Below are 25,320 nucleotides of genomic sequence, written 5' to 3' on the forward strand. Positions count from 1 at the left end.
ACAAAATTTAATGTTGGCTCTTTGTTCGAAGCTCATTTTCGCACAAACATATTTAACACAAACATACTGGCACTTAAAACGCAATAACTTCACTTCCAATATATGAAATGTCATAAAATTCGCACTGGACTATCGATAAAGATAGCAGATTCTAACGCATCAGTCGATTAGATTTTCGGCATAATCAAAGTCAAGTCGAAATTAAGTTTTATATTTTACACTTTGATCATGTTTATTTAAACATGTGGCTTATAACATGAGCAGTGAGTAGTTACTAAGTAAAAGAATTCTGAGTAACTTATAAATATTATGTGAGTGATTAATTTTATTTAAAAACTGCATTTATCCATTCTTCAATCAAATGAAATATATTTCTTACTATTATAATGCAAAACCATTATAGATTTCGGATATTAATCAAGACCAAGATCAATTGACGCTTGCAGTATATAACACCTTGAAATATTTCACACCCTTTCATCATCAGTGAAATACTTGCACTACAATTTTATAACGACCAAACGAATGGTTTGAATGATACCACTCAGAACTTGCTATTCATCGTTTTTCCACTGATATGGTCGCGACATATGCCAACCGTGTGCTTGGAAGTGCGAATAACTTTGTTGTATTCGGCTCATCTAGTAACATCCATAAAGTCGACTGCTGTTTACTTTCAGGCTCATACGCATAAATCCACGATCATCATATGACGATGTCATAGGCGTGTTTCAAAGCACCGCCATCATAAATGCCAATCGACATGTATATTTTGAGCGATATGGAACCAATGAAAATTCCTTTTTGTAATAGTCGGAACAACACTAATTTTGGACGCCCTGAAATTCATATTGTAGTGATCTACGATAGATGAGTCGACATTACGAGTTTTCGAGAGAATGGTTCTGCGAAAGATTTTTGGTCCTTGGTGCATTCGCAACGGCGAATATCGCATTCGATGGAATGGTGTGCTGTATGAGATATGCGACGACATTGACATAGTTCAGCGAATTAAAAGACAGCGGCTACGCTGGCTAGGTCATGTCATCCGAATGGACTAAAACACTCCTGCTCTGAAAGTATTCGACGCAGTACTCGCCAAAGGAAGCAGAGGACGAGGAAGACCTCCACTCCGTTGGAAATACTAGGGGGAGAAGGACCTTTCTTCGATTGGAATCTCCGATTAGCGCCACACTGCGAAAAGAAGAAACCACTGGCAAGCTGTTGTAAACTCGGCTATAACCGCATAAGCGATCTACATACGACCTCAATTAACATCACCATACTAGTATTTGATAGAGCTTCATGACACAAATAAAAACAAGAAAAAACGTTAACTTCAGCTGCACCGAAGCTAATATACCCTTCACTGGTGCATTTCTTTTAGTAACTATGTGTTCAGATTGTATGGAAGCTATATGCTATAGTAATCCGATCTGAACAATTATGTCAAATTTCGTGAAGATACCACGTCAAATGTGAAAGTTTTCTATACAAGCCCTTGATTCCGATCGTTCGGTTTGTATGGCAACTATATGCTATAGTGAGCCGATCTGAACAATTTTTTTTTTATATTACATTACTTCTATGAATAATAACTCATACCAAATTTCGTGAAGAAATATCGTCAAATGAGGAGGTTTCGTATGTCAAAACGTTCTGAGTATGTATAAAATCAAAAATCTCAAACTGTACGATAAAGTTGTGAGCTGCAAGATTGCAACACTACGTTTTCCAAATCCCAAAATATAAGAGGCAACCTACGTAACTGTAATATTAATCTAGCACAAGTTTTCATACGTTTTGTATACTGTCTATAGATTGGCGCCTCAAATCCGCGCCCGCCTGCCATCAGCGTGTGAAACTTTACGGCGCACTGAAACGCCTGATGTTCTATTAATATGTTTGTGTAATACTAACTTTTGCTTCTGTTAAAGATATTAACATTTAATGTAAAAATATATCTTTATTTCTCGCTCTGTAATTACTTGGCGTAATTATATTTTAACATAGATTATGACAAAGTAATGACATTCAGAGAACACAAGCTTACATTCTTTAGAGTTTTTCTGCATATGCTCGCACTTACACCTACTACATATACACCATCACATCTACCAGTAATTAATTTATTTAAGACTTTATTAAGTACGTCAAACATCTTGAAATATCACGTCAAGCACTTTGATGTTAGAGACCGTTTCACTTGACTTCTTCAGCAATCTACACAAGTAACTTGGTTAAATTGTTTTGGTCTAAAGTGTAATTACATAATAACGTTATTGTCTTAAGACTTTAGAAAACAAATTATGGCCCATTCTGATTATACAGAAGTTTGTACATATTTAATCACAATTGCATGTATTATAAAAGTGAGTTACGAGGAATATTTGTCCAGGCTATCTTGACACGCTCCCACAGCTCATCTACATTTTTTGGGGGGATAATCGTGCTGGCACGGAGTTCGCTTCACAAAAGCCCACAAATTCTCAATTGAATTGAGATGCGAACTTTGTGCTGACCATTTCAAAAAGCTAAACTGTCCATTTTCAAGCCACTGCCAAACTATTTTAATAATTTAATCTAATTTGAAATACGATTTCCTCTATTGGGTATGCGCACTTGTCAACAAACTTAAGCAAGTTTGCAAAATATTAAGATAATCTTCCTTTTTCAATATTCCGTCTATTTTATGTAATGGACCGACTTAAACCAAGTGAAACATGCCCCCACCATAACACCATCGCCGCCGTGTTTCATGGTTTCTTTAACTTTATGTTGTTGGAGCTGCTCATTAGGCTGATGCCGATACAAAACTGTAATATGACTTACCATCAGAAAGGAAACGATCGTGCAGTAATACTTTCTTTTGGACAACTCAGGTTTCTTTTGCTTAGCAGATGCGATTAATGCAAAATTTTTCAAAGTTCTTCTCTGGTTGGTCCATTCACTGATTGGCTTGTTATTGGCTTGAGTGGCCTCCTTAGAGATTAATTTGAAGATCTGGTCAGTTGTTTTCCATGAAATAGCCGTTCCATGTAATTTGGAGAGAAATATCGTTCCATAAGACACTCAATATCCTTGGTCGACCGCCAGAATTGCCTAAAGACTCCAAATTATTCTTTTTTGGCATTGAAATGACTGTTGTTTTACTAACACCGGTTAATTTTGCAATTTCTCTGGTTGTTTTCTCAGTTTCAGATAACACAATGATACTGTTTTCCAATGACTGAGAAATTTTCATAATTTTTGCTTAATACAATTTTTATACCAAATGTTACAATAAAATTGGAAATGTACGAACTGTACTATTTAGTAAGATACTAAAAATTGCCAAGTTAAGCTACTCCTAATTAAAAACTGATTGTCTTTATCGGAAGACTAACGGTAAATCAAAATTTAAGTGTACTAAGATTAGAGTGCACCACTGTTCCTAATGCTTTGTATTACACTACATTTAAAGAAATAAATAGAGTTTTAAAATTAAAAACTTCAAACAAATTGGGTTATTACAATTTTTATTTTTTTACAACATCTTATGTAAAAATTTGACAACTTTCCGACCGGTATCGCTCAACAGTATAAATGAGAACAGAAACACATAGCGAATAACCCAACTTGAAAATAAATTTAAAGCCCAAAGCCCTTAGACCAACTGTTTAACGATTTTCGTAATTGACGACAAAATACATACCCACAAAAATACATAACATGTCCTGAAGGATCAATGTCAATATGAAACAAATCTTCTTAGTGGATTTTCACGTTCTCAAAAGGCCTATGTTACCATTATTTGGGACAATAAAAACTAGAACTTTGGGAAATAATACTTTGAATCAATACTAGAGCAATGCAGTGCTTTTGCAGAGCTTCACGTGTGTATGAGTGTTAGTATTGACAACGAAGTGATAAGCTGTAATAGACTTTTTGCATGAAAGACAAACAAGTAACGGTTAACTGTTGCCAAGGACACCAACGCTACTTGTAGTTTTGTAATTTTGTTGCAGAGCTGAAGAAGCTATGAGAGAAAATATAATAGATGTGAAATAATTGTGGAATGTACAAAATATACACATTACACAATATACGAAACCACTTAAATTGTAAATATTTATAGAGGAGTACCTGAGTATATAAGTGTCAACTTAACTTTTACAAAAGTCAAATATTTTGCTGAGTGCTTTCATGGAAGCGTATGACAACGACATTATAAATGTCGATAAGCCACATGTTGGCAAAGTGCTACAACCCATAAGCCATTACCTTGTTGGAAACAAGGAAAACTCTCAGCCACTTTAGTGAAAAATAGTTGTTTCTTTACTTCCACTTTGTGGCCTGCGTTGACTGAAAATGAACACAAACAAAGAAACATTAGCATTTCCCTTAAAAACGTGGATCAAAAAAGGGATGAGTATGGAGCATACCTTTGTGATAACTTAAGTTGCACTTGTGACTCGTAAAACAAAGACTTTTCGCAATATTTGATTAAAGACTTTAATAGTAGGAGTAGCTCTTCAGTAAATTATCTTTCTGTTACTTATATTTTCGGACCATCAAAAATGAATGGAGAAGAAGAATTAAGTATAAAAAAAAAATATTTTAAAAACGAGCGATAACTCATCTTGTTATATTTACATACGATGCGCTTATTCCGCAGTTTACTTTAGAATATACATGTGACGTAGTTATGAAAGTATCAAAGACAGATATTTCCAATATAAAAAGAGATATATCTAGGCCAGATATATTAGTCAAAAAGTTGGATATATTAGTGAATGAAGTCAGTATTTTTTCCTTGAATCACTTTAGACCTTCCCCATAATCATAATATTTCTAATTTAATAATTTCCTCGGCTCTTTATATACTATATATTATGCGATGTTTCAATAAATCCTCAAATTTCATGCCCAAAAAAGGGCAAACAGATATATCTACATCCAGTAACTCGGATGTCTTCAACAAGAAGAGTTTCGATTTTGTTCTTCTGTTTGAACTATTTCGCATTCACAAAAGGTGCAAACAGTAACGTCTGTGCTGAAAGTGAAAAATAAAGAGGAAAGCAACAGTCAAGGGGTGAACACATTGATCAAACTACACAACGCACTGCGCCATAAAACAAATGTCAATAAAGCAAAGGCAGTGTCCATGTTATTCTCCATTAGAGTGCGCATTTAGTATGATCTCACATGAAGTGACCAGGTCCATATCTGGTCTTATGCCGCCAGATCTAACGGCCTCAGAGCTAAGTAGAGTCGATCAAAAATCTAAAGCTATGAATAGGCACCTAACGGATGCGGCAGAAAAAGGAAAATTATCATAAAGAACGTACCAGCCCGAATTGAGAGACAACACGGGGAGATTTTCATCTGATGCAATTCTTGACGGGCCATGAATTTTCCTCCCTCTACAGATTCGCCCACTGTGACGATACCAAATGTTCATTCTGCAGCATTGCCGATGAAGTATGTCATTTTTTCCTGCTCGAGATATATATTGGAAAGAATTACCATGGAACGAATAACAAACTAAGGGATGACGCCCGACAACATTAGAAGTCACATGCTGCAAACAAAGCTAGTATGGGCGGAAATGAAAGAGTAGGCCGCAATAGTGATCCAAGAACTCGGGATAAAAGGGCGGCGGAGAAGCTTAAGACCAGCTGAATAGTCCCGCAGGGAGTTTGTGAAGAGACACTACAAATTTCGAGTTCTGCTTGTGTGCATCAAATAGAAAGCATGGCGAAACGAAGAGGGCTAATAACCGCAATGCAGTGGGTTACCTGTATTTTAAATATATCAGATCAACTGATTTTACTCAGAAAATAACCGCGTACAATTTTTGAAAATTCGGTGCGTTCCAAAGCAGAAAAAGGACTTAAAGCAAACGGGGAGATTTTTTTCGCAACAATTTATTTTTTCGCCCAAACAGTCTCATTCTGGCCGATGAAGTATGTCATTTTTCTTGCGAGATATATATTGGAAAGCATGGAACAGTCTAGTATGCCGGTGGGCCGCATCTATGAACCGGGATCTTTTGAATAGCCTCTACGTCTGCAGACGCTTTGCTTTCATGGGCAAATGCATTTTTCCGAAAAGGAAGAAGTCGCACGGTGCCATATCAGGTGAATACGTTAAGTGGTTAATGGTTAAAATGGGTTTTTGGTCAAATAATCATCCTTCGAATGTTGGATTCTGAGCAATTTTTGGTCGTCATTCAATTTATGCGGAACAAACTGTGTACACACCTTTCGTAAGCCCAAATGTTCGGTCAAAATGCGGTAAATCGATGTTTTGGAAATGCTCAATTCCATTTCTATGAATTTCAATGATGATTTTGGCTGATTTTTGATAAATTCACGCACAGTTTCGATGGAATTTCCAGTGATCACGGATTTTGATTAGCCCACATGTTGATCGTCATTTATGTCCTCACGACCACTTTGAAAACTTTGAAACCACTCGTGCACTCTGCTATGGGATAGGCAATCATCGCCATAAACTTGTTTCATCAATTGAAACGTTTCGATAAAAGTTTTACCAATTTTAAAACAAAATTTAATGTTGGCTCTTTGTTCGAAGCTCATTTTTGCACCGATAACACAAACATACTGACACTTAAAACGCAATAACTTCACTTCCAATCAATGAAATGTCATGAAATTCTCACTGGACAATCGATAAAGATAGCAGATTCTAACGCAGCCGTCGGCATATAGATGGCGCTTCCAGGGGACGCTAGATTCAAAACTTTGAAACGCAACTTGTATATATATGTATATATATATATATATATATATATATATATAATGTATATATAGTATCTATGTGTGCTTTGCTGTTCAATAAAAAAATAAATGTAATGCATTGAAAAAAAACGATATTAAGGGTTTCTTTTGTAGCACGATTCGTGCGCCACCCTGTATATATTTTGTGTGTTCTGTGAAGTTTCCTTCTGGATGTTAAAATCTTCGTGACAAACTGATTATATCCTGTGCAGGATATAAAAATGTTTAGAGAGAACAAATTACGTTTTTACTTTGTTGTTTTAAGCAGGACGTAGGAAAATTTTCATTAACATTTTGGCATATTCAACATCATGTTAATACACACATATACTCGTATATAATTTTACGTGTCAATAAAGAAAAAGTTTCTGACACTGTCATTCGTTTTCTGCTTTAGTAAAACCAAATTGCCGACAAGAAAAGTTTCACACTTAACCGCTTTCATTGTCAAAGTCATATAACACTCCAGAGGCTGAGTTTTAATGTGTTTAAAAATGATAAAAGCCTTAGTATAAATAATAGTAAAAAGTATTAAAATAATTGCTTCTTATAATTGCTGCTATAAGTGTAATGAACGCCCGAAGTATCTTTAAAGTCTGCATCGCTTTGGAAAAAATTGAAAAAATGAAGCAGAGAACTAACAAAAAGGCAATGGCAAGAAATAAAATTTAAATGGCATTGGAATGTAGAAAACATATTCAAAATGCGAAGAACATCGATTGGTTTACTTGTTTGCAGTGTACATCATTATTAAATTTGTCATTTATTCCTGAATATACGCGCCTCTGTTTATCTCTAATCTGGGAACTTCTTTCTCTTAGCCATTTTAACGTAAATATAATACGTACATATATATACTTTCAATAATGCACCAACGGGTTGAGGTAAAAATAAAAGGCGATATACGAATTTTAATAAGAGCTACAATACAATGGCTATCGATTTCATGTTACGTATACGCCCGGTCAGACTAATTTAGTTAATTTTGTAAAATTGATAAGGCAGCAACTTTATAAAAAGATGTTTGTTATATACATAGATTGTCATTATAAAAAATTACATCTAAGTACATTTATATTGGCCATCATTTTGCGAATATTACCCGTTCCTTTCTATTTGTTTCGCTTCCTGGACACACTGGTCATCAACATTTCTCTAACTTTGCACGAAATAATATATTCATGATAATATTTGTCATTTCTGTCAACTGTACTGAGATCTTTAATTGAAAGCGTACAATATACAGTTTGTGCAATAACTAAAGCCACTCGACTTTATATGGGCTTTTGAAATGTTCTAAGAAAACGCGATATTTTCAAGCTAAATTTTGTTCAACAATGAGGCCTATTTCTGGCTCAAGGGTATGTAAACAAGAAAAATTGCCGCATTTGGGAAGAAGAGCAACCTGAAGAGATTCAAGAGCTGTCATTTCATCCTGAAAAAATAACGGTTTGGTGAGGTTTGTGGGCCGATTGAATCATCGGTCCATATATCTTCAAAAATGATGACAATGAGAAAGTAACCGTCAGTGGCGGCCGTAATCACACCATAATTACCGACTATTTAATGCCTGGAATTGAAATTGAATCGTGATCTCGGCGACGTTTGGTTTCAACAAGACGGTGCCACTTCCCACGCATCGCATCGATCAATGAATTTATTAAGAAAACTCTGCGGTGAACAGATAATTTTACATTATGGGCCAGTCAATTGGCCACCAAGATCGTGTGATACAACTACACACCATTAGATCATTGCGGGCAATCCCGCTTCGATTCAGGCCTTGGAGCAAAATATATGCCGAGATAGGTATTCTAAGCGATCGTTCTTGAGCTTGATCTTGAACACAATATTCCGATTCTGATATCGTGCTCTCATAGTACACTCAAATGAATGTATAACCATGCCTATATCTTCCTATGCTTTATGCTGTTAATTAGTGCACTAAATTTACTTGTTATCAAATGCTTAAATACCTTAGCAGCCAGCAAGTTTATTACTCACTAACTTAAGAGAACTGCATAGTATGCTTAAAATTTAATTTTAATTTCATATAATTGAGTGTTCATCGTCAATGGCCTCCATATCAGTCTAACTAGTTGACAAGAAACTCAAATCCCGAGAAAACGCAATTAATTTGTGAAAGAACAACGAAAAAAATTGAGAAGAAAAAGCTTTAGTCAATTTCAAGCAACTGAGTGATTAGAAGCCTAGAAAAAACTGGCCAACTTTCTTGTCATGGCAAATTAATTAAACATTTTTTATTACGTTCATCAAAGCAGACGTTTTAGTAATTACGTACAGAAGGAAACTTCTTAATTATATTCATAATGTTGCTGAGAAAAATCCGATTATAAGAGGGGAAAAAAGTACCCTTTGCAAATCAATTTAGCGCAAAATGCATACCCTTGCTTTCCTTCTGTACTCGAAATTCACTCGAACACAATTCTTATGTCTGTGTAAGACTAAGTATGAAGCGTTTTAACACATTCCTAATATTATATATTTCGATGTTATTGATAATTTCAACATTATCTGAAATAGAAAGTACATATAGTATATATAATACTATTTATGAATATAAATAATTTCAGTACGGTATTGATATCCATCGCATAAGGGGAAGCAAATTGAACTAGGGAATGTCTTAGCCCATTATAAATTATTACAGGGCATGCTTAAGGTTGTGAATTTTAACAGAGAAAAATTAATCTATCGCCAAGTTAAATAAAATTTGTAATTATTTTTTCCAGTGATCTTTACACGTTTGTTAGATAAAGTTGTTTCCGCAATACATGTACGTGCGCTGTACGTGAAAACCAGTCAGCCTTCCCTTCTGCTATTACATTGCATGCATTTATGCTTAAGCAAATTTATTTCTGTTGCATTTGCATTGAGTTTTAGCAAGCATTAAGAGAGCGTCCAGCTGCGTGCAACCTCACTGCCTTCCTTTACCAGAAAGTTATAATATCAAAATTGCACTCGAGTGCGTTTCGTGAAGGTCAAACCACAAACTAACAAAAACACGTATACACAACGGTGCGTGAAAAGCTTTGTAACGGTAAGTGCACTTGTAGCATTAATATATTTATCCAAAATTAAACTTTGAACAAAGTCTTCTCAGTGAGCTGCTTTAAATTATATTTGAAGCTTTAAAAATTGCAGAGAGATTAGAAATTAAGCTTACTGCTTAATAAATATTATTTTTGAAGGCTGTATTATTTTATAAAATATCTGCTTTCAAAAAGGGACAAAAATTAAATTTTCAATAAAAAAATAAATTATTTAAGTTCATTAATATTAGTACTACCGTCAACCACTGAAGAGCAAATATGTACGTGCTTGTGCAAACAGCATTTACATAAATCAACAGAAACTTTAAATTATTTTTAAAATTAAATCGTAAATTATGAATAAACAAATTTATAATGAACCATACAAAGTTACAATGAATATATTTACTTTAATTTTTATAATTACTATTACTAAGGCAAATATGTTATAACATAGCTCTCTCAAATTTTGATTATGTAAATGGGCTCTGTCGATTAGAACGACCAATTCAGCAAAAAATAATAACTGCACTGTCTAACAAAATCTTTACTTTTTTGTCACATGAAAACTCATATCAAATTTTGAACGAACCACTAAACAATAATATCTGTATGGAACATGAAATCTTTTATATATAGTACAAGTTTCAAAACCTTTATAAATTTTAATTATAAACTAGGATTAGATACCCTATTATTTAAAATGTAATTTCAATCACTGGAATGTGACATCCAAACATATATTTTCTTAAAACGTACAAACGTCAGCTACATTTACTTAAAGCAATTATTGTTTAATATAGAAATAAATATAGTTTAACATAACTAAAGAACTTGCTTTTAAAGCACTTCAAACTAAAAAGTGTATTTCTTAATGTAAAATGACAGTAACACGGACCAAAAAAGGCTTATGTGTATTAATGTGATGAAAGTAGTTTACCAAATATAGAAAAATATGGCTCAGATCATCCCAATATACACAAAAGTAGAAGTATTTTGCGATCAATATTAATGCTATTTTGTATTAAAAAATATATTTTACTTTTACGATTAAAGTGCTTTAAAAGTTTTTTTTTTAGGCTTTTAAGCCAAATAGTTATTTAGCCGCACGTGGTGTTTCACTTTCTTTAAGAGTGTATTGGAGTACACTTCTTATTTAAATGACGGATAGATAGCTGGGAAACTTTTTATTGTATCTTTTTTGCAGTGCCTATCAAGCTGTTGATTCTTTTGCCATTCATTTTCAGTGCCACTAATGAAGTTGCAAACATACAGGTGAAGCTATTAAAAGAGTTACAAAAATATTTATTATTTTGATGAATATTTAACTACTGGAAGATCTTGTTTCTGCGCTCGTAAAGCAAAAGTCCTGATAGAGCATCTCGCCTTGTTCGTCGCACACCCAAATTCGCCGGAAAGAAATCTAAATGAGGCCCTAATATATGTCAGAGCATATGTATTACACCCCAAAGGTTTATACGGCATTATAATTTTATTTATAAATTAATTTATGAAGACTTTGTAATTTTCCGATTTATATTAGGTTTCCTAAAAAGTTTCGGACAACGGTCATAAAACGTTTCCTGCCGAGTTTTTCATGATCATTCAGTTTTTCTTCAAAACCTTATCTGACAATTACCGTATTTGTGAACCTACAAATATTCCCTCTTTCATTTTTACCTCCCTGAGTTTGAGTAATTTCTCTTGCAGATATACAAATCCACTGTCATCTCTAGGCTTAACTCTTACTCTTTTTCTCTTACTTTTATTATCAATCCGAGCCTTAGGTCCAATGTGTCTATTGGCCGAAGAAAAGTTTTTATAATGGGTAGCGTGTTTGGTAGAACCAAGTCTAATGTCTTCTGTTTGATCAAATAAAAATAACAATCACTTATGTGATCCTTTGGTTGAAATCATTGGTTTAGCAAATGGCGTATATCTGGGTTCCTTTTAGCCCAACATAATGCCAGCCGCACAAACGTTACACAACATTTATGTGTTTCCTTACAGGAAATGTAAAATATTCTAAATAGGACTCTTCAGTTAATGATGAGCAATGAAATTAAAAAGTTAATTCTTCACATACTCGTTCATAATAGAAATGTCGGGATCGTTAGAACACTTTCGTGACATGTTTACGATTTAACAAACGTATATTTTATGAAGAAGAAGAATAATAGTTATACAGTCGTATAAATTATTAAAAAAAATATGTAGCAGTCACAAACAACAGGACGTGCTTGAAACAAAATTATTACATATATACTAGCTGACCCCGCAGCCATTGTCCTGCGTGAAATTATGTGTGTTTGAAATGAAAAGAAAAGTCAATTTTTTATTTCATTTTTGTTTTTTTTTCTGTTCCGGTGTACAGAAAAGATGGTTTTCCAACTCGTGAGCACGCCACGGCCGTGTGAAAAACATAGCATTTCCAAATTTATGCCTCACACTATGCGACTATCTTTAGGACCTGTTGATTGTCATCTCAAATGCAATTTTCACTGGAAACGAAATACGTTTGAACTGAAATGGGAAATCGTTAGAACTCAAAGGAATTCGTAGAATCAAGCATTCTGCCCCTTGTATTCGATAGGTGCGTCACAATCAGTCGGGTTCCATTACACAGTTTCGGCGCATGAAGATTGCGAAACATAATAACGACAGATCCAACTTTGAGACGCAAATGATGCGGTGGCATACCAAGCCTGTCCAAAGAATTTAGAAATACCACTGATTAATTCACGGAGTCGGCTTCATTTTCAAGATGATCGATCGATTTGTATGAGCGCAAGTCTAACGGAATTTGACTTTGAATCTTCCAGTTTAAGTCAACAATATCGGTATTTTTAGCAGCTAACATTGCGCGTGCACTTAAGGAATTGTAGTTACGATAATTTGGCCAATGTCCGAACATTTGTGATGAATTCATCTTTCGTGAATTGATAAAGGGGAAATGGAATTGATATCGAACAACCGGAAGTATCATCCGAAATTGTACCATTTCCAATTTTTAGCGAAGGTGATGTAAAATGTCTTCGGCAGTGTCATTTTTGTTCGTATCCCATAATTGACGCGGATTTGAAGGCTGATACATATGTATGTCGAAATGATTATCGCGAAAAGTGTGCGAAGTTCATTTTCATTCCAGTGATTAACGTGTTCCAGCAATTGTAATTGCTGGCTTACTTCTCCAAAACTTGCACACACCGTACCATTCACAGTAAGCAATGACTCAAATAAAGTTGAACCGCTTACATTAATCAATAGCAATCGAAGGTAGAAGCAATCATCGTTTTTCGGGTGGATTGTGTAAATTCGTCCTAATGCATTAGTTGAGAACACATCTGGATGTCAATCTACTGGTTAGCCTTGCTTTCTGCTATTTCCTCGATGATGCATTCCATGTATAATATCAGGGTATTTCCGAATAGAGCAATGTTCTCGCAAATGGATCACTGACGAAAGTTGTGAAAAAACTCGTCAATGTCAATTTTGTTGCTGGCGGTGTTTCCACTGGCTGTACTGTATTCTTTGGGTTGAAATACACTCGCGTCTCGCAGTTAAGTTTTGAATGTGAATTAGACAATAATGGTGAATAAGTACGATCCATCTGTTACCAACTTCGATATTAACTCTTGTAAGTTGATTGTTCTGTTATCTGGTGAGCGACGCCGATAGAGTTGATATCCATCATTGCCAGTTTGTGTTTCCGAAAGAAAAGCACGTGGATAGTGTTTCATGCATTTATTGTCAGACATACAAACCGAAAAAATGAACCATATTGCTTTCCACCACTTCGTATAATACTGGATCTTTCTCTACATCAGGAATTTCCGCAGAAATGATTTCATAAATTTGATCAGGTGTAACCACCATCAAAAGAAGAATGCGGAAAACCTCTTTTTTGCCACCCAACAAAGTACATCTAGCACCACATATACGTTGCTTCAAAATAAAGTCAATCAAACATCCTAACTGTTGTTTGAAAAGTCATGCTGTGACATCGTGACGATCGCTTGCTGATTGACCGCGATCCATAATTCCGCGCGTAAGTCATCGCATTTTGGGAGTACTTCTTGATGGCAAAAATAACGCCGACCAATATTAGAGCGACCTCTTCGTGGCTTTGTAACAAAGTTCAATCTGCAATTGACCTCTTTGTGTGAAACACACGGAAAGTTTTCACTGAATAATTTTCAATAATTTTCTTTTGAATAGCCGAAATAAAAAAAGCAAGGGACCGAAATTGAACGATTGAAATAATTTACAAATCAAAAAATTTAAAACAAAACAAACAAAAATTAAAAAAAAATTTGTACTTTTTGGAATTATCCAATTTTCCGACTTTTCTTCATGAAAAGTATATTATATGGTATTTTTATTTCCAAACCTTCCTTGATCCACAACGAACAACCTCTGTAAATTTCATCAAGATTGGGTCAGCCGTTCTCTCAGCGTTACTAACAAACAAACATTCATTCGTTTGTATGGGAAAAAGAAAAGGACTGTTTTTAGGGGTTTTCCGGCAATTATTCGAATTTTTCTCTCCGTAAAAACCATCCTTGAACCTCAACGAACATTTAAAAAAAATTATCAAATTTGGTTCAGTCGTATGAAAGTTATGAGCGTACATACAGTTTGGCGATTCATTTTTATTTATATACATAGACACAGATTGTTAATGAAGGTGCACAAACATAAACAAAAACAAGCAAGGAAGGACTAAGTTCGGGTGTCACCGAGCATTTTATACTCTCGCATGATAAAGTGATAATCGAGATTTCATTCTCCGTCATTTACATATTTTCAAATACCGTATTTTTGTAAAGTTTTATTCCGCTATCATCATTGGTTCCTAATGTACTATACATATATTATACAGAGAAGGCATCAGATGGAATTCAAAATAGTGTTATATTGGAAGAAGGCGTGGTTGTAAACCGATTTCATCTATATTTCGTACATGTCGTCAGGGTGTTAAGAAAATATTATATACCGAATTTCATTGAAATCGGTTGAGTAGTTCCTGAGATATGGTTTTTGGTCCATAGGTGGGCGAGGCCACGCCCATTTTCAATTTTTAAAAAATGCCTGGGTGCAGCTTCCTTCTGCAATTTCTTCCGTAAAATTTAGTGTTTCTGACGTTTTTTGTTAGTCCGTTAACGCACTTTTAGTGATTTTCAACATAACCTTTGTATGGGAGGTGGGCGTGGTTATTATCCGATTTCTTCCATTTTTAAACTGTATATGGAAATACCTGAAGAAAACGACTCTGTAAAGTTTGGTTAACATAGCTATAGTAGTTTCCGAGATATGTACAAAAAACTTAGTAGGGGGCGGGGCCACGCCCACTTTTCCAAAAAAATTGCGTCCAAATATGCCCCTCTTTAATGCGATCCTTTGCGCCAAATTTCACTTTAATATCTTTATTTATGGCTTAGTTATGACACTTTATAGGTTTTCGGTTTCCGCCATTTTGTGGGCGTGGCAGTGGGCCGATTTTGCCCATCTTCGAACTCAACCTTCTTATGGAGCCAAGGAATACGTGTACCAAGTTTCATCATGATATCTCAATTTTTACTCAAGTTACAGCTTGCACGGACAGACGGACGGACGGACAGACAGACATCCGGATTTCGACTCTACTCGTCACCCTGATCACTTTGGTATATATAACCCTATATCTGACTCTTTTAGTTTTAGGACTTACAAACAACCGTTATGTGAACGAAACTATAATACTCTCCTTAGCAACATTGTTGCGAGAGTATAAAAAACATCACAAACTTCGTGTGGCAGAAACTGTGTTTACCAGTTTAACCCTTAGTTACAGCAACGCGTGGGCGCGAAATTATATTAACGCCAACCGAATAATCACCGTCAGCAGCAGTTATATGCAAGTACACATACGTATGCATGTATGCAACAAACACAATTTAAGTTCCATTCATCCATGCTAATCACCGTGGCAAGCGATTACCTCCACCATGACATGCCATTTTCTGACTCTTTCACTGACGACATCCAAATGAAATATTCAAATGAGGTACTATTTGTGTACATAGACAGGCGTTTAATGGCATTTTGTAACGGTGCAACACCATCAATTATGCATGTTAATGAGTTTTAAAATTATTATTCGGAATTTAAACTTTTCTGTCTATTTTGCATACATAGATAGCAAGTAGTTAAGAGTTTAAGAATAAATTATATTTCTGTGTTCAAACTGAACTTGTTTTAGCATTGTACTTTGGTTATGAAAACAAGATTTAAATGAAATTTACATATAAAAACTGAAAAAAGCTTGGACATAAAAATGACGTTGATGGCAGCAATATTAAACAATTCAGTTGCATAACTGAATAATTATATTTTTTTTACATCTCTATAATTTATAAGATTTACTTTCTATTTTTTTTATTAACAAAAATAAGTCCCAAAAAAATTAACTGAAATTTGTATATTTAGTAAAAACTACCCTTGGTATATTTCTCAATTTTCATGAGTTATCATTTTTCGTTGAAATATTAAATAATTATTTTAAGATTCAGATTTCTTTCTTGAAATCTGTATTGAATTCTTCAAATATAAAGCATTCGTCAGTACAATTCGCGAGAAAATTAATGACGAAGACGTGGATAGTTAAGCTGTATAAAAACCCAACAAATCCATGATATTATCTATGGATTCTTAGGATTGATATGATGAATGTCTGTATATCCGTTCGTTCGACCGAGCAAGCTATAACTTGAGTAAAAAGTAAGATATCTTGTTGAAACTTTGTACACTTGTTCCATGGTAAAAAGTAAGGCGGAGTTCGTAGAACACTGCCACAACCACAGAACGCCACTAACCGAAAACCTATAAGTGCCATAACTAAGCACTAAAATATGATAGATAGCTGTAATTTGGCGCAGACGATTGCAGAAGCAAGGGTCACCTGTGGTCAAAAAGTTTGCAAAGTGGGGGTGTCCTTGCGTTAAAATTGTACTATGACCGGGGCACCGCCCACTCTCAGGTGGAATCCCATAACTAGGAACCCGCCCTACCAATTTCAAATGAACTTATTTCGTAGGAATTCTTCTCACATTCGTATATCACAATGCGAAAATGGGCGAAATCGGACTACAACCACGCCTAATTCCCATATAGCACAAATTTAAATTCCTTTTAATTATTTTACTTTCAAGTACACAAATCAAGAATCAATTAATATAAAGGAGTAAAACTTTGCGCGAATAGTACCTTTATAGTATTACACCTTATGACCAAAAATTTTCCAAAACCAACCAAAACTGTTCAAGCACCTAAGTAACCGAATATGCTACCCCAGTACCTATAGTTGACTTTTGACAGAAAATATCGGTCAATATGTGAAATACGTAATTGAAATTCAAAGGAAGTTTTTTTGTTAATAGTATGTCTTTGTATCAAAGTTAATTGAATCGAATCAATACTTCCTTTAACCTCCCCATCCTAATATAAAGATTTTCGAATTTCCGCGTGAGTTTGTACTGCACATAAAGGCCAATATTTGAGATATCTTAATAAAATTGAAAGCGTGTTTTTTACTCATAACACTGTATCTTTGTGCTGAAAATGGAAGCGAAATCTTGACCTACCCCCATTTAAACATTATCAGGATTTTCGAATACCCGGTTGACTTTACTCTATATAATTTGTGATTGAATGTGAGGAACCTTAATGAAACCTTGTCCTTCTAATTACATGTAGTACTGGTAAAAAATTGATTGGGTAAATACCTAATTTAACATTTTTACACTTTCGTCAAAATTAACTGAACGTATAATATTGGCTATACTATAGTTTGAAGCCAAAAATATGTGAAATTCCACGAATTACCCAAATACCCTCATAGTAATACATATATTTATTTTCTTTACCCTAACAAATCTTGTGCCAAATATGGCGGTCAGAGTATAAGTTGTATATGATAAAATTTCTTGGATTTCGATCCTCTGGTTGATGTTTCTTACCTTAAGGAATTTTCCTGGCAAGTTGCAAGAGTATGAAATGTTCTGTTTCACCCGAACATAGAACTTCCTTACTTGTGGGGAATAAGAAATGACATACGGAGACTTGTCTAGCGAATGTGGAAGCTAGGGTATCGTTACAGTATTGTTTTGGTCAAAGGCTGACGAACAAGCAACGAAGTAAGAGCTTTTAAAAAACGAGAATCGTTAGGCTCATAAAAAACACTTCTAACCTTAGCGGCTGCTACAAACAAAGTAAGCAATGGATACAGCTGAAAAGAGTATCGTACTTCTGAGGCATGAGCAAAAAATAGTAAGACTTTGTTCATAAATATAAAATTTATTCTTCAAAACCTATGTCGTTCCCCTCAAAGCAGTCTTCCTTGGACCCAATACACTTGTGCCAACATTTTTTCAAATCCTCGAAACAGTTGTTAAAGTCAATTTCCGGAATAGCCTTCAATGCGCTTAGCAATACACGTTTTATGTCTATAATTTACTCAAAACAGTTTGGCCGGAGCGGTCGAATCAGGCGAATACGGTAGTTGCGGCACGATATTGGTTGAAAGTTTGACGAAAAGCTCGATATTGGTTGACAGTTTGGCCGGCCGGTAGAAATCGGAATACACCATACCTCGATAATCGAAGAGAACTGTCAACATAACCTTGATTTTGACCTGCTTTGACGTGGTTTTTTGTCTACGGCTTATCTCCGCCACGATTTTCGGTCGATTGATCGTGTGTTTCCGGATCGCAAGCATATATCCAAGACTCATCGTCCGTAATAATGAGTTTCATGAAATTCTGGTAGTCGGAAAACATTGTTTCATAGACGTTAACGCGACGCTTTTTTTTTGAAAAAGTTTAATGGTTTTGGAACCAATCGTGCTTTCACTTTTCTTAGGCCCAATTAACGTTTTTCTTTTGCGCCATACCATACCATAGATACGCCAGCATGTCACTGCCTTTATGTATTTTTTATATTGCTTAAGTAAATTGAATTTATTTATTCCAATCAGACAATTTCTTCCAATCAGATAATCAGACAAAAACAATTTTAAAGCCCCACTGAGTTTATGCTGATCCCGCTTTCAATGGTTTTTTGTTCAGCATCTGTCACTGCGGGCTGAAATCCATGCTCTTCACTCAATTGACCACTGCACACTTACGCGTACAGAATGTGAGCGTGTGGCTGGTTTTTGTTGTTTTCTCTTTTGTTGTTTTCTTTCTTAATATATCACGAAGCATTGCCTGGTTGTTGTGCACAATTGCCATTCACTCCTGTTCTTTGAAAAATATTTGCGTCACTTATCGCCAGATAGTTTTCATTACCTTACTTGTATATTCATTGTTTGGATTTTTTAAGTATGTTTTAAAATATTGTTAGTCAAACATACTTTTCTAAGTTATAACTAATTAACCTAAATACATAAATTTTCTATATAAAGAACTCAGTAGAAGCTCTAAAACAGTAACTTAAAGTATGTATTTAGAAAGCTCAGCTGAGTTGTCTTTAATCCACGATATTTTTACTCATTATGTCGCCTTTTTATAATCAGCACAGGAATGACATAAACAAGCAGACAAAAAGAATGGCAAACAAAACAAACAGCACAAAAGCCACCAACTGATTAAAGTGTTTCGCGGTTCAACGCAATCTAAGGTTAACCGTTAGTCGCTTAATCATTGCCTGTGTAGTAGACAAATTAGATGTACAGCGCACCAATTACTCTTCCAGATTTGCTTTATTGCCGTTAAAATTGAGATTTATCAAGCTTTATTATAGCACAAATAGTGATAGCAGACAAGTGTGGTTACACAGGGCGTATGAGTAATTACTGACCACTGATTAGTGGCGTAATAAATTCGTATATACAAACTTATATCTGTACATTGAAACCAAGCAATTTGTTTGTAAATTGTGGCAAGATTAAAATTAAGGATTAATCACATATAAAGGGCAAATTTAAATCGCGCCTTTACCATTAGTCATTAGTAGTTTGTATGAAAGGCCTAAGTGTGAACGCAGATCCCCACAAAAAAAATTAAATTAAATAATGCAAGAAACAACGTAAAGTAAAATAAAAAGCAGTTAATAAGAAATAAAACACAAAATATATGGTTCTCTGCACATATATAAGTTAAAATATTATCAAAGTGAGCTGAGCAGCTTTTCCTTCATTTGTTCGTATACCCGTACTACTTACTTACGTACATTATTTTTCGAAGCGCACAGGTGGAGGGTGTTCGCTTTACCTAGTATTTCTAATTAGCATAAACTTGAGAACGTAAAATGCTTATGCAATCATGTTGAAACAAATCTAAAACGAGTGACACGCTAAAATACATTTAATAATGCCTGTAGGTTGAGAAAGTATATTTCCATATAAAAATCAATGTAAAAATAGGTATTTATTTTAGAAATTCCTTTTGTGTGTTTAATTTAAAAGATATAAAAAACTGTATTAGGTTTCATACATTATATACTAAAAGAATGAACATTTGCAGATTTTTACATTAGCGTCCTCGAAAATAAAATCGAAACTCCATATTCATTAGACATAATAAGAAGCTGTAAAGGAAAAGCTAAAGCTTTCTTGTCTTTTGTTGCTGGAATGTATAAAAAGTGTATATGCTTACTCTTGAGATTTTTTTTTTACTTATTCAAGAAGAACGTAATCTTATCCGCTTATTTGCTATAGCAACTGTATGTATGCGCTGGTGAAAATTCTATTTGACACCACGAATGCGGCACCAACATGCTTATCGACATTTTGTGCCCTAATTTTATTGATTGACTCTTATGAAACGATTGAACGCGATTATCTACATGCATATGTACATAAGTATGTACATATAAGCGGGTACATATTGACATTGCATATATAATGTATATAGTGGAGTTAGTAATAATTTTAAAGAAATTAAAACTGAGTCCCAAATGTAATCGAAAGAAAATGGAGATTTTGCAAGGAAATTTAATAAAGAAGCTTAACGTGCATGATAAATCTACTGAAACTAGATCATTCCAAATGAAATTTATTTATAGGTTCGCAAGACTGATAAAGATTAAGGGGTTATATACAGTTAGAATTGGGTCAAAACACGTCAAGTGGTTCATGAAAATTTCGAAAAATCTCCGATTTTGAAAATTGGCAGTTCATTGGGAAGGGGACCAGACGCGTACCCCGTGTTATAAATATTTCGTCAAAATCTTTTTTTTTTTTGTTAAAGTTATAGAAGTTTTAAATTTAAAGCATGATAAAATTTTAAAATTATTTTCTCATAAACTACTGGAGATAAATCGATGAAATTTTGTAAAGTCAAAGAAAAATGTTCGTGCTATATTACAAATATTTTTTAAGGTCCTTTTGTTTAAATAATAATATTTTACATAATTTTTTTTGTTAAACAATTGAAATTTTTGAAATTTTGTTCATTCATACCATAAAAAAAAATTTGAAATTCACAAGTATGTGAAAAGCATCGGAAAATATTCACCTTTAAAAAACTGTAAAAAAAATTTTGTTCATTCATACCATTCCAAAGATATTGAATTTATTGCCCCCCTACCGCTCTTAAAACGTATGGCACATCGAATTTTTAAGAATACACACAGAAAATTTTATTCCGGCAAATTTGAAAAGGCGTTTGAAAGTGCGTGGAAATATAAGGCCGAAGCAACAGCGGGTTTTTCTCAAAATGGTGTTTTCAAAGTCGGTGACCAACAATACTCGAAAATGGCTAAGCCGATTCGTCTCAAATCTTAACACGAACTTCTTAAGTAAAATTTTCAGTAATTAAACGAAGTTTTTTTCTCACCGATAAATATTGTAATTTTTTATAAACAATTTAAGGCCGAAATTTTGGTCAAAAATCTTTTTTTTTTTTGAGAAACCGCCATTTTAACAAAAAATTTTATTCTGCTTATGCCTTTGATTTTCTTTACTGGATTTGACATTAGTTTAACGAAATCTGTTTGGTTTTTTTATTTCAGAGTAATTAATTCAGAGATATAATGGTCACCGCAAAATCTCTTTTTTGAGAGGAGCTCCCGGATATTAGCTGTAGTTCCTTTCCACATAAATATTTTTACTAATACCAAGTCTTAAAATATAGTTAAAAGATGCCATAATATGTGTAGTAGTTTTTCGATCAATAAATTTAAAAGTTTTCCCAGAAATAGTTCTGGAAAATTCGCTTTTTTCGGCCTTTTAACTGAATATAACCCCTTAAAAAGTAAACCTTTAACCTTAGAAAAATGTTATTTTAGTATAAAATATGGCGTTCTACAAAAAAGTTGTAAGGCTTTTTTGCACAAAAATATTCGTTTAAATGTTATAGCCAGTTAAAATTATACACCCAATGTACTAGTACCGCACACCATGTCGTATGAGCAACGAATAATTTAAAAGGCACTTGTAGGAATGCTCAGCACATTTGATGTACAGCCTCAGCTACGTATAACTCTTAAATGAATTAAAATATATTTTGTATAGAGCTTTGTATTAAAATATCATAATTTAAAAATTTCGGGTTTATTTTCTTTGGAGTTAAGAAATGTAATACAAAATATGAAAAAGTTCGATGTTATTATACATATCGTCACTTAAAATGCAAAATAACTTAACGGCACTTTTTATAAGTTTACAAGTGAAGGAAAAGGGATATAATAATCAATTATATTGAAACAAATTGCATGTTTTGGTTATAAAATGGTTATATATTGGTTATATTGGTCAGCGGAAGCTGAAAAGTTTATGATACACATATGCAATATGATGTAGTGAATCGAAAGTAATAAAAAACTCAATATCGAATTTTTTGATGATACGTTATTTTGCATTTTATGTGACGATATGTACATACATGGAAAAAAGAAGAAGAAGAAAGTTTAAATTGAAAATAAGGAGCTTGTTAACGCTTGGTTCTTAAGACAAAAATTGACACTTCAGTGAGCGTTTGTAAAAAAATAACTTGTAAAATAACGCAGACCGTAATAAAGGTACATACATATATATATATAATATTTCTATATATAATAACTATACATAGTTGCCACGTAAAATATCGTGCTTATAATTGTTATTGCTATTATGTTGCAAGTATATTTACATTTTTAGTTATTTCTTTTTTATTGTTATTGCCGTCAGGCGCCAGGATGCAGTCACGCAAAGTCCAAGCTTATCTAGCATGAACAGTGTAGTAATTTATTTATGAACTACGTACATGGGTATTTGTTACGTCCATAAATACATGTGTTGCTCCAATTATCTAGATTCTAGAAACATGTAACTGCATAACTATTCAGATACATATATGTGCCTTAATAGAAGCGCATCCGACTTCATACAGTACGTTCACTACACGTAAAAACAAAGCACAACACTTTAATTCCTTTATTACAGCACTTTGCTATAGTCATAAATATGTTTGTATGTATATATTTATGCACATAGAGAAACTTGGAATGTATGTTTTCCTTTTAGACACACACGTTACTCTCAAAACGACTTTATAGATAAATGCCTATGTACTATATAATACATTACATATGTATATTTTTTAATAGAGCACAACAATAATGCGAGTACATAATTACATATCTATATATAACTCTTTATATGTATATATCATTATGATTTCACTGCTTTCAACACTTTAATACTTTATCATTTTCTTCTGTGAACTTTTATACTTTTTTATACATACACACTTTTCACACGTTTTATATCGATTTATGTATGTAATATATGTATATATGTATATATCTACAACACTTTTATCGCCATATTTACGGTATATTTAACGACCAATCACCATTCACTGCACTCCACAAGTTATACCGGCTATTTTCACAAAGCAATGTAAATAAACGCACACATACGTACATACGCGTATTGCATAGGCAATGTTACCATATGTAAGTAAATATCATACGATGAATGTTAAAACCGCGCGCCGTTCGCACACCGCACTCGTCGAATGTTTACAACGGAATGACTTCAACGCCACAGCAGGAAAGTAACGTTATCCTCTATGACACCACTCGCCAAGGATTTCCTCAAAAGAGATTATGGAGTTTACTTTGCTCTCTCAATTGGTAAATTTTGGCCATATTTACCCTTTTAACCTCTCCAGAAGATGTATTTTTTAGTTCAATTTGAATTTGTATTGTATTGTTGTACTAAAAATTTCAAGACTTCAACAGTCACTCTTTGAATCGGTTGTACTTTTTAAATTTGATGTTTCGTATTTCAATGCTTTATATACGTACATACAAACATATAAACAATAAACACATTAGTGAGGATATTTTTAAATATCCCAGAAAAACAATTAAGGCTGTTTTGTGCTTGGGCGGGACCGAACATTAAATACTGTCGAAAGCCATACGAGGTAAAATATGTAAATTATGGCGGTAGAAAAAGTTGTGTACCGAGATTCCATAAAATATATATTTTTTTATCCCACTTATTGTACGGTATATTCGGCGCTGGCTACACATGTCAGGAGTGCCATATTTGCTAACAAACAAAACAAACCAATTCAGAATATCGTACTATTTTTTTTTTAATTTAGCTAGGAATGATGACAATGTTATCGACCACCTTTATGTCAACGTTGCCTATTCGTTTCTAAAATTAATAATTTCATCTACTACTTCCTTTCAGCAAAAAACTTGACCAAATATTTTTAGGATATCATATAGAGCTGCCAGCTCTTAGCAACGTATAAATTCAGTTCCGGTAAAGCCGCATAAGCCTGACAATTGTATGAGCCGTATGTAAAGAGTCTTCGCATGATACTATTCACATCTACAGGTGGTCTAACACTCATCACTCTATGGTGCGACATCGTCGACGTCTAAGCCCCACGTTAAATTACGTTTATAACTATTACTACACTGAGTACCTTTCACCAAACGAGTGTGGTAACCATTAGAATAGACTCACTGTTATTGGATTTTACTCTTGTTTGTCACAAGTATTTGTCAAACTATTAGTTCATTCTAAACAGCTGAAGATGTAGCCCAAGCTATTTAACAAACATTTGAAATTCCCTTGTACTCCTCGCCATATGTTTTTTACACCCTGAACAAGGTTAAAATTTCCACGAAATTTTGTATCACCCAAAAAGACACTATGGAAACCCAATAAAGTGTATATATAAATGACCAAGTGTGTCAATGGCTCGACTCTGCTAATTAAACATAACAACCTATCCTACATAATGGGTTGTCAAAAAAGTCTTGCGGTATTTTTATTGAATTTATTTTTTTTTATTGAAATAGAAATGAATTTTTGATGACTCATGCCCAGCTCTTGACCGATGCTACGGCTGCTACTATGCCGGTCTCTTTCGACCAATTCAGCGATTTTATCGCAATTTTCGACGACAGGTCTTCCGGAGCGTGGCGCATCTTCGACCACCTCTACACCAGAACGAAAACGTTGAAACCATTGTTGTGCGGTAGAAATGGAAACT

At 34.0% G+C, this 25,320-nt stretch overlaps 1 protein-coding gene across 6 annotated transcripts in view; it reads right to left on the minus strand.

The window, feature by feature from the left end:
* Nucleotides 1-23,817, minus strand: part of LOC126760336 (serine/threonine-protein kinase 32A) — a 225,723-nt gene extending 201,906 nt beyond the window's left edge. For 5 of the 6 annotated variants that reach the window (XR_007667194.1, XR_007667193.1, XM_050475942.1 and 2 more), the window contains exon 1: nucleotides 22,948-23,817. The gene's annotated coding sequence lies outside the window, so the exon portion shown is untranslated. The remainder of the gene's footprint in view (nucleotides 1-22,947) is intronic. The other variant, XM_050475928.1, reaches the window with a different exon arrangement.
* Between the last annotated feature and the right edge of the window lie 1,503 nt (nucleotides 23,818-25,320).

Source organism: Bactrocera neohumeralis, chromosome 2 (assembly GCF_024586455.1).
Source record: "Bactrocera neohumeralis isolate Rockhampton chromosome 2, APGP_CSIRO_Bneo_wtdbg2-racon-allhic-juicebox.fasta_v2, whole genome shotgun sequence".
Lineage (NCBI taxonomy): Eukaryota > Metazoa > Arthropoda > Insecta > Diptera > Tephritidae > Bactrocera > Bactrocera neohumeralis.